This window comes from Solanum tuberosum, unplaced genomic scaffold (assembly GCF_000226075.1).
Source record: "Solanum tuberosum cultivar DM 1-3 516 R44 unplaced genomic scaffold, SolTub_3.0 scf00449, whole genome shotgun sequence".
Lineage (NCBI taxonomy): Eukaryota > Viridiplantae > Streptophyta > Magnoliopsida > Solanales > Solanaceae > Solanum > Solanum tuberosum.
In genome coordinates this window covers 60,284-70,390 of record NW_006239383.1, presented here as the reverse complement: position 1 = coordinate 70,390, position 10,107 = coordinate 60,284, and the positions used below count along the sequence as shown (strand labels likewise).

General features: G+C 35.9%; 1 long non-coding RNA gene across 1 annotated transcript; it reads right to left on the bottom strand.

Moving 5' to 3' along the window:
- Window positions 1–4,206: 4,206 nt before the first annotated feature.
- LOC102602242 (uncharacterized) lies at window positions 4,207–9,677 on the bottom strand. Its single transcript, XR_368622.2, has 3 exons — window positions 9,475–9,677; window positions 9,350–9,398; window positions 4,207–4,381 (listed from the first exon to the last, which is right to left on the bottom strand). It is a non-coding gene; the product is annotated as an uncharacterized lncRNA (long non-coding RNA).
- Window positions 9,678–10,107: the final 430 nt, after the last annotated feature.

The following is a 10,107-nucleotide window of genomic DNA, read 5'->3' as shown; positions in this document are numbered from 1 at the left end:
TTCACCTATGGATGGAAAGATAAATATTCAGAAATATTTTGTGCATTATCCTGCACAAAATTTTTATACCATTACGAAGTAGATTGATAGATAAAAATGATTTTAGAAAAAAGTAATTGAGCATAAGATGAAATTAACAAAATTTGACTATAACGCTGAAATACTTGATAGCCTCAGTAACATGCTTAAAGAGTGCTAAAGATCCTGTCAGAAATCTCAGCACCCATTCTGCATCCATAGACTGCAAATTGATCAACAATTAAAGAGAAAGTTTCAAGGGAGAGCTTCACGGTGGCAAGATACGACAATGATTGCGCCTTAGTTCAAATTCCTAAAAAAATCACTTGTTTGAATATATGAGACAAATTCCTAAAAAAATCACTTGTTTGAATATATGAGACAAATTCCTAAAAAAATCACTTGTTTGAATATATGAGAGAAGTGCAAATACCACCCAGAATGGTCAGGTAGTCCTGCGTAATTGACCTTCTTTACTCGTGGATGGGAAGATAAATTTTCTGCAACCTTTTGTGCATTCTCCTACTAGATATTGAAATTATTTCGTGAAAACACTATGATATGCCAGAATTTTACGAACCACCCTAACTTCTCTACACAATATAAAGATGAAGATGCAGTAGTATGCATGCGATAATTATAAAAATCTATAGGATCAAGAATAATAGAATTAACAGAGGGGAGGTGGATATATATGTTTCTAGAATGAGTGGTGGGACAACTAATTTCACCTAAAAAAACAAATAAAATTAAACCTATTGTTTTTCAATGAGGAGAGCCATTGTTTTGATTCTTCTCAAACAAACGCTAACCCTGCACCTACAGCATCTTGTAGGAACTCTCCATTTCATTTTCGTGCTAATATGAAAAAATCCACAATAAAAGTACCAATTCTAAGCTTAAGCAAACCAAAATAACTACGAAAAAAGCCTCAAATGAGTGGAAATCTACTACTCATCAACACCCCAACTTAGAAACTTTGTTTGCCCTCAAGTCAAGAAAATAAAAAACACAAGTCACTCTTATTTCAAGACACACCACAAATCAATTTCCCTTTCTCAATTAAGCACAAAGATAATGACTTCGGTTGGTACTAACAAATAGTCAACATGCAAACTTTCCACAACAGAAATCCTCTCATTCTCATGAAACATTTTCAAAAAACCAAGATTCATTTAAGTGACAACAGCTCAAACTCAAGAAATGACTCAACTCATATCACATGCTCGCTTGACTCAATTAGGAATTTTCAAAATCACCACTTTTTAGACTTACATCCCTTCACAAGAAAGACGTGTCCCAAAATCACACACACTTATAAACAAGACAAGGGACAAAGATGCAACACTCACAGTCACAAATAATCATCTCATGCACATAAATGTCACAGCATAGGCTTGCCCATATTTTCAATCAACATTGACTCAAACTCCATTTGGTTAGAAATCTCAAAGGACTTTTGTTAAGCTTGTAATATAGGCTTAGGGAAGGTTAGGATATCATTTAGGTATAAGTGACTACGCCTCCTTAACACTACATAACAACTAATCATTTCCAACTTTCTCCACTTTTCAAACTCATGCACATTCCAGACTATTTTTCATTTTTATTTTCTTATTTCAACTTTATATGCTCCACATGCAACCATTTTAAAATTTTGGAGGATTCAAGTCTCATTTATTTATTTGTTTACTTTCTTTTTCAAAGTTTTTTCTTTCGGTAACACTTTCCATTCATCCCTCAATCTTTTTTTTTATATCAAGCCCTTATGTGGTAAGCATCTCTACAATGACTTTCTCATAGCTCCCCCAACTTAGACTTTTAGCCTCAGCTTTCAAAACCTCAAGTTCAAGGAGGTAAGGGTTCAAAAGAGGATTACTTTTTTAAAAACGATAAGGCTTGTAATGTGGATGCCAATAAAAGAGATTAGGCTCAAAGGGGACAAGTAAAGATTTATTTAGTGCAAAGCTTAGATTTTTAGGCCAAGTGGACTTCAAAAACAGCAAAGAAAGCCTACGATCATTTCTCCAACCAAACACAAGACCAACATTTCAAGACCAACCAGGCAAGTTCTAGGTGACAAAACCAAACACAAGGCATTATTCAACAACTCACCACACATGGCCTGGAAATCAATAAAGATGGTTCAAAATCTTACTTCCTTTTCAAAATACAACTAGCTTTGAACATTTCAACCGCTAACGAATCAAAAGTCACAAAATCATTCATAACATTCTCAACCTTTTAAAACTAGAGAGGTATGCTCAGTACTATTCACATGCATGACTATGCTCTTGTACCAACCAAGTCAAAACCTTCTCAAAAAGACAATGATTTTGCCCTTAAGAAAGCCGTCAACCAATCCATCATCATGCAACCTCATGCATCTATTCAGGAACGGCTACTCAAACTTCGCCACAATCAGTGTCTATCAAACACTCACAAGCAATCGATGATTTAACCTTAAGAAAGTCGTCAGTCTCTATCAATTATCGGATATCGTCAATCCAAATCTTATTAACAAAACAAAAATAGAGAATCTACAAACTACATATCAAAAACTAAAATAGACCAATCCAACACAATATCAACAAAAACATCCATAATATTAAAGCCCGACAAGGGCCTAATTCTCTCTGGATAGCCGATAAACGTTTTTGACATAACGAGCATGGCCATTCCGGCCACTGGTCAGTCTGTTCTTGGGGCTGACCACCTGCCATTGCAACAAGAAACTCAATTCCCTCCATTAAAGTCTCATATTACCAACTTTAGCTTGTCTAACAAGCCTAGAGTTTTGCCTAACGAGAATACTGGTAATGACAAAAACAAAGTCAGTATGGAGATGTATGTGAATATTCTGAAGGCTCCAAACCCTGTTTTAGCACCTACTATTGGTGTAGAACCTATACCACTAAAGAAAGTTGCATACACAGATGGTATTCCCAGGGTGTCTTGGACAGAGGATGAGGTGAATAGAATGAATACTATCGAAAACCTCCAATATGCTGTAATTGGAAAGTTCTCATATGGTTGGCCTCAGATTGATGAACTACGAATGTTTTTGCCTAGAAAGTGTAATATCTAAGGTGGATGCAAGATTGAGTTACTACGCAACAAACATATTTTTATAAGGTTGGATCGACAGGAAGATTTTATTAACTTGATGTCAAAAAACATCTACTATATATTGGCCAAGGACGAATATTCTTACTCTATGAGGACTTTAATTTATGATGCAAAATTTAAAGTTGATGAGGAAACTACACAAGCTATGGCATGGATATCTTTTCCTGATTTAAAACCAACTTTTTTTGTGAAGGAAGCAGTTTTCTCTCTAGCTTCAGCAATTGGAAAGCCATTATATCTAGATACGGCGACGATAAACAAAACAAGGTCAAGTTATGCGAGAGTCAAAGTACAAGTAAATCTACTATTTGACTTCCCTAAATTTTTGGAGATGGAAATAATTAAGGAAATCACTAAGGACTTGTTTAGTGTGAGGGATAAGCATAAATAGTCCTGGGATAAAATTTAGATGTCTTGTTTGGTTGACATGTTTGGGATAACTTATCCCACCATTTATAGCATAATGATGGGATAAGTTATCCCATATACATGGTGGGATAAGTTATCCCAGGATAACTAACCCTAGGATAGTTAATCCCGAGATAACTAGTTCCAAACTAAACGACCCCTAAGGAATCAAGGATTGAATAGGTTAAAATACATTATGATATGATGCCCAAATATTGCAAACATTGCAAAGTTCAGGGACATGATGAAGTCGATTACAGAAAATTACATCCTGAATTAAAGAAACCTAGTGCAGAGAAGGAGGTACAAGTACAGGAAGAGGAACAACAACAAGGGGAGCAAGGACATCAAAAGGTTACAGTTGAACAGGAGAATACTCAACCAAGAAGGAAAAGAATTGTGGGAAGGTATTGGAATCCTACAAACAGATTGTTCACATTAGAAAAAGGGGCAGTGTTAAGTGATAAAACATCAATACCTGGTAAGGGTATTGCGGATGGTAACTCGTTTGCTGCATTGGCTGAGAAGGATATGGAGGAAGTTCATAGTGATAGTATATGTACAGAGATACCAGTTCAAATAGGGGAGGAGAATGAGTCCATGGACACTAATGTTAATACAGAAAAAGCTAACCAATATGTGCCTCACCACTCATCCACTAAAGAGTGGGTCACTAAAGCTTTTATCACATATCACAGGAAGGGTGATGGGAAACATAGCATTAATACAAACATTAATAAGATAATGTGTCAAAGGGATGATGCATCAGTCTTGGAAGGTACTGAAGACATGAATAGTAATGTCACTGATCTGAATAACTTGGCACCTGTAGAAGAAGAACAAATGGTTAGTAATACTAATCAGACTAATGAGCAGGCATATGATAGTAAGGAGACAGAAAAATTAAACTCAGCAATAGAAGTGGCATAAACCAAAGATGATGAAGATAATATACTAGCTTTGACACATGTAGAAGATGAACAAAATGTTAGTAATATAAAGAACTCAGTGAGCAAGTTAGTGTGGATCAGAATGTCAATGAATCAGAGGATTTAACTTCAGCAGTAACTATTTCAAAAGACATAGAGGAAGAAGAGAGGATATTAATATTGAGGAAAGAAATGGCAGAGGCTACATATCATACTCCTCTTTAGATGGTTAGTATGGAGACTGTAGAAGGAGGTTTACTTCCTGTTATAGGTCAAAAATCAGCCCATATGGAGAAATTACATGCTCTTGTGTCTCATCAGGTTCAGGAGGATGAGGTGATGCACAAAGGGGAAGTTTCTCAGAAAGTATAGGTTGAAGATACTGAAGAAGTGAACAACATCAAGAATGGCATGAATGTTTGTAAAGAAGTGGGTGTATCTCCTAACGTGTTGTCGAAGGTAGGAATAGGAAAGATAACACCAAAGAGAGAGAAGAAATACCAACCAGGATTCAGGCTAAAAGGGTGGTTAAAGCTATATTTAAATGACCCTTAAAGTCTTATTTTGGAATATTAGGTCGGTTAGAACTCAAAATGCTTTTCATAGAGTTCAAATGTTGAATAAACATCACAAGTTTTTCTTAATAGCTTTGTTGGAGCCTTTTCAAGATACAAGACAAATTCAGAAGTACAAGAGAAGACTAGGAATGCAGTATGTTAATTATAACTCTAATGGCCATATCTGGTTGTTTGTTAAAGAGCATATCCATGTGGGGTTTATTTCTGATTCTGAAGAATAACTGACTCTGCAGTTGACAATGCAAGATGGTAAACAATTTTTGACTACTATTGTATATGCTAAATGTTCAGTTGGAGAAAGATTAGAACTATGGGATGAGTTGTATTACATTAACTATAATCTATCTATGACATGGCTTGTTGGGGGAGACTTTAATGTCATACTAAGTAATGAGGAAAAGATAGGAGGCCTACCAGTATATCCTCAAGAAGTTGAAGATTTTGCTTGTTGTATTAACTCATGTGAGTTATTTGATATGAATTTCAGTGGTAGTCCTTTTACCTGGTGGAATAAGAGATCAGATGAAGAGTGCACTTTTAAAAGGCTTGATAGAGTATTGTATAATCAAGACTTGAATGAGTTGTTGGGTAACATAGAACTCCAATATCTATCCAGAACTGGTTCAGACCATGCTCTTTTGTTACTCAGTTGTGTAGGCTGTGACCAGACTGTTTCAAGGCCATTCAGATTCTTGAAATTTTGGACAAAGCGGGATGATTTTAAAGAGGTGGTGAAGGAGTCTTGGGGTTCTACCTTGAATTCTGATATTTTTATTGATTGGAAGCTTGAGATGAAAAGAACGAAATTAGCACTTTCTAAATGGAGCAAGGAAAAAATTGGTGATATATTTAATCAAGTGCAGATTAGAGAGGAAATAGTGAGAATGAAAGAAGATTTATTTGAAGAGCATCCAAATTCAGCTAATAGAGTTATATTACAGCATGCTCAGGCTGAACTAAAACTCTATCTTCACTATGAAGAAGAATTTTGGAGACAAAAGGCTAGCATTCAATGGTTCACTGAAGGAGACAAGAACACCAAACTCTTTCACTCATTAGTGAAAGGTAGAAGAAAAAGACTGTGTTTAAACATAATTCAAAGAGAGAATGGATCTTGGGCAGAAGGGAAGGAGCAGATTGCAGTAGAAGCATTAGATTTCTTTAAGGATCAACTCTCTGAATCTGCAGTTGATTTTGAGTTTCATCTGTTGTAGCATATTTCTCCTATTGTCTCTACTGGTGATAATGAACTACTGAAAATATTACCCGAGGATGATGAGGTGAAAAGGGTGGTTTTTAATCTTAATGGAGATAGTTCTAGTGGGCCTGATAGCTTGACAGGACATTTTTATCAAGTATGTTGGGATGTGGTTGGGGCTGAAGTCGTGAAGATTGTACATGCTTTCTTCAATGGTAATTCTTTTCCCAAATCAATAACTCATACTAATTTAGTCTTACTGCCTAAAAGGGATATCATTCAATCCTTTTCAGACCTAAGACCTATTAGTTTGAGTAATTTCATTAATAAAGTGATCGCTAGAATTGTTCATGACAGATTGGAAGGTTTGTTACCTAACCTTATTTCATAGAATCAGTCTGTTTTGTGAAGGGAAGGAGCATTACAGAAAATGTTTTATTAGCACAAGAAATAATTACTGATATTAGGAAGAGGGGTAACCCTGCAAATGTTGTCATCAAGCTAGACATGGCCAAAGCTTACGATAGAGTAAATTGGAACTTTTTAATTAGAGTTCTTGAACACATGGGTTTTGACGCAGGAGTAGTAGATATTATTTGGAGACTTATGGCAAACAATTGGTATTCTATTCTTATTAATGGACAAGCTTATGGTTTCTTTCATTCTACAAGGGGAGTAAAACAGGGGGACCCTCTTTCTCCTGCCTTATTCATTATTACAGCTGAGGTTTTATCCAGTGCTTTGAATCATTTGTTTCATAACAATGAATTTAAAGGTTTTGGAATACCTAAATGGAGTGAAAAATTAAATCATCTCGTCTATGCAGATGATACCATTATTTTTGTTGGAGCTGATAAGAAATCCTTATTACTCATCATGCAAGTATTGAAGGATTATGAGAGACAATCAGGTCAGAAAATCAATACAAGCAAAAGTTTTTTCTATATGCACAACAAGACTGCAATATCTCATGTAAATGATGTTATTGAAGGTATTGGGTTGACAAGAGGCACTTTTCCTTTAAAATATTTGGGGTGTCCTATTGGTCATGCAAAGAAAAGAAAATCTATTTTTTCTGAATTAATAAAGAGGGTCCAGAACAAGCTCCAAGAATGGAAAGGTAAGCTTTTATCTTTTGGGGGTAAAGCAATCTTGATTCAGCATGTACTACAAAGTATGCCAATATATTTGTTATCAGCCATTATTCCTCCTAAATGTGTTCTATATTACCTTCATAGAATCTTTGCTAAATTTCTATGGAACTTTAAGGAGGAAGGGAAGCTAAACATTGGGTTGCTTGGAATGACATGTGTGTACCTAAGGAAGAGGGAGGTCTTGGGTTTAGATCTCTTTTTGACATATCCAAAGCTTTATTTGCTAAACTGTGGTGGATATTTAGAACTAAAAATACTATGTGGTCTATTTTTTTATGGAACAAATATTGCAAAAGGCATAGGCCTCAAGTAGTGGAGTGGAGGGGTGGATCTCTAATCCGCAAGATGATGCTTTGGGCTAGGGATAATGGATCAGGAGATTTGGTGGGAACCTAGGTGTGGACAAGCTAGTACTTGGTATGATAATTGGTCCCAAATTGTCTCTATTCATCACTTAGAGCAGATTAATCAGAATCTCTCAGGCTTAATGAAGGAGGTGAATCAACTGTGGAATAATGGAGAGTGGAACAAGCCTTTAATGTCTAATATGTTAACATAAGAATTGTGTCAGCATGTTTTCAAGGTGTTAGGGTCAGATCATAATTCTGGAGAGAGTGATATAACTTGGTGGATTCCTAACAACAGTTCAGGAAAATTTACAGTTAGAAGTGCTTGGGAATTGATTAGACAAAGAAGTAATGCAATAGAAGGTATAATGCAAATTTGGGAAAAAGGAATTCCTTTCCGAATTTCCTTCCTTATGTGGAGAATCTGGTTCCAAATAATCCCCATTGGTCAGGTTTTGGTTAGATATAAAATTTGTGACTATGTGGTATGTTGTTGTTGTAATGCGGGGACACAAGAAATTTTAACCATCTATTTGTAGGTTGTCCTGATGTAAACTATCTATGGAGAGTATTTGCAGGAGCTGCAGGTATCCCAGGGCCTTTTGTTCAACTTAGACAAGTTATTAAGAAATGGTGGGAGTTTGATGGGTGACAAAGTTGAAACCGTTATACAAGGCAGTCCCTACATTCATAGTTTGGAAAGTATGGAAGAGACGGAATGTCCTCAAACATGGAGGCAAAATGTCAAGGCATTCAATGAAAATGGAGACCAACAAGAACGTATATTTGATGACCAAAGTACGATATCCATGGTTGGTGGAGGTACCAAATGCATGACCCCTAATTATACCTTTTCTAGAGGCTTACAGTCCTATGTTGACTAGCAGAGTTATAAGGTGGAGATGCCCTGAAGAAGGTACTTTTAAATGTAACACTGACGGCTCAAGTAGACCTGTTTTGGGGACTAGTGCTATGGCTTTTTGTGTGAGAAATCATCAAGGGTGTTTGCTGTATGCTGAAGCTAAGAGTATTTCTTTGTGCACAGCCTTGGAAGCTGAAACCAAAGCATTCAATAGCGACATTTTATACTGTTTAGAGCATAATCTTATGCCTCTTGTGATGGACACAGATTCTCTGATTATTAAGAAGGTGCAAGATGGTATCTGGGAGATACATTGGTCGATTGCAGTAGAGATTAGAGTTATAAAAAGAGCTATGGAGAATGGTACAACGATGATTGAGCACACCTATAGAGAAGGAAATAAACTTGCTGATTTTTTAGCTTAACTATGTTTTCAGCTTTGCAGGAATAGATCAGATGCAGTTTAATTCTAGTCAGGAGTTACCATAGCAGGCAAAGATCATACTACAATTAGATAGAAACATCACACCAAATATTCGAACAAGGAAGGTTCAAAACAGAAACTTTCAAATATAGGAGGATAATCAAAGTTAGCACTGTGGGAAAAAAGGCAAGCAAGATATATCAGAAGAGTTTCAATGAAAATTGCATTCGAACTCGAATCCCGAATGTAAATGCAGATCTGCGAAGTTTGTTTCAAAATTGATTCCTAATAGAGGGTAATACCTTTCAGATTCAAGGGTTGATGTAGTGGTATTAGCTCTTTGAGCTCAAACTGCACAAAACTTGGAAATGTTAGGTAAAATCCTCACAAAGGAGCTAATCAAAGTTGAACAGGATCTTGGTCTTACATTTGAGCTGGTATTAGTCGGAGCAGGTTGAAGCTGAAGAAGTCTTCATTGGTGTCGAATTCATGACATTTGTGAGAGGTCAAACGTCCAAGTGGATATCACACAACCTTCATGCCCTTTTTCCGATTTCTCTTGCCAATACAAGGCCATCGAAGCTCTAGAAGATGTTGAAGAAGAAAAATCTCTTTCTTTTAAGAGCATTATGTCCATGTCCTTTATAGTTTTATTTTCTTTGTTTTTTCCTTTTTTTGTTTAAATTTTCGTCTCTGTTTGTTTCATTTCTTTGGACTTGGGTCACTTTTGGGCCCCAGGTTTTGTTTCTATGCAATTTTGATTTAGTTTATATATGGGTATTGCCCAACCTTAAGATAAAAAAAAATTCATAACAAAGAAAGAAAAGTACCCACGGCAAGGGCATAATCACAATATGAAGAAACAATCAACAAAATGAGTACAAAAGAGGAACCTCCAACTGAAAAATGAGACTGTGTCCTCATACTCAAAATATCAAAAGAGAATACGGACTACCAAAGAAAAAGAATATTACATGGAAAAGCTTGAGAAGGCAATGTCATTAGGAAGTAGTTTGATTGGAAAAAATCACAATATGCAGAAACAATCAACAAAATAAGT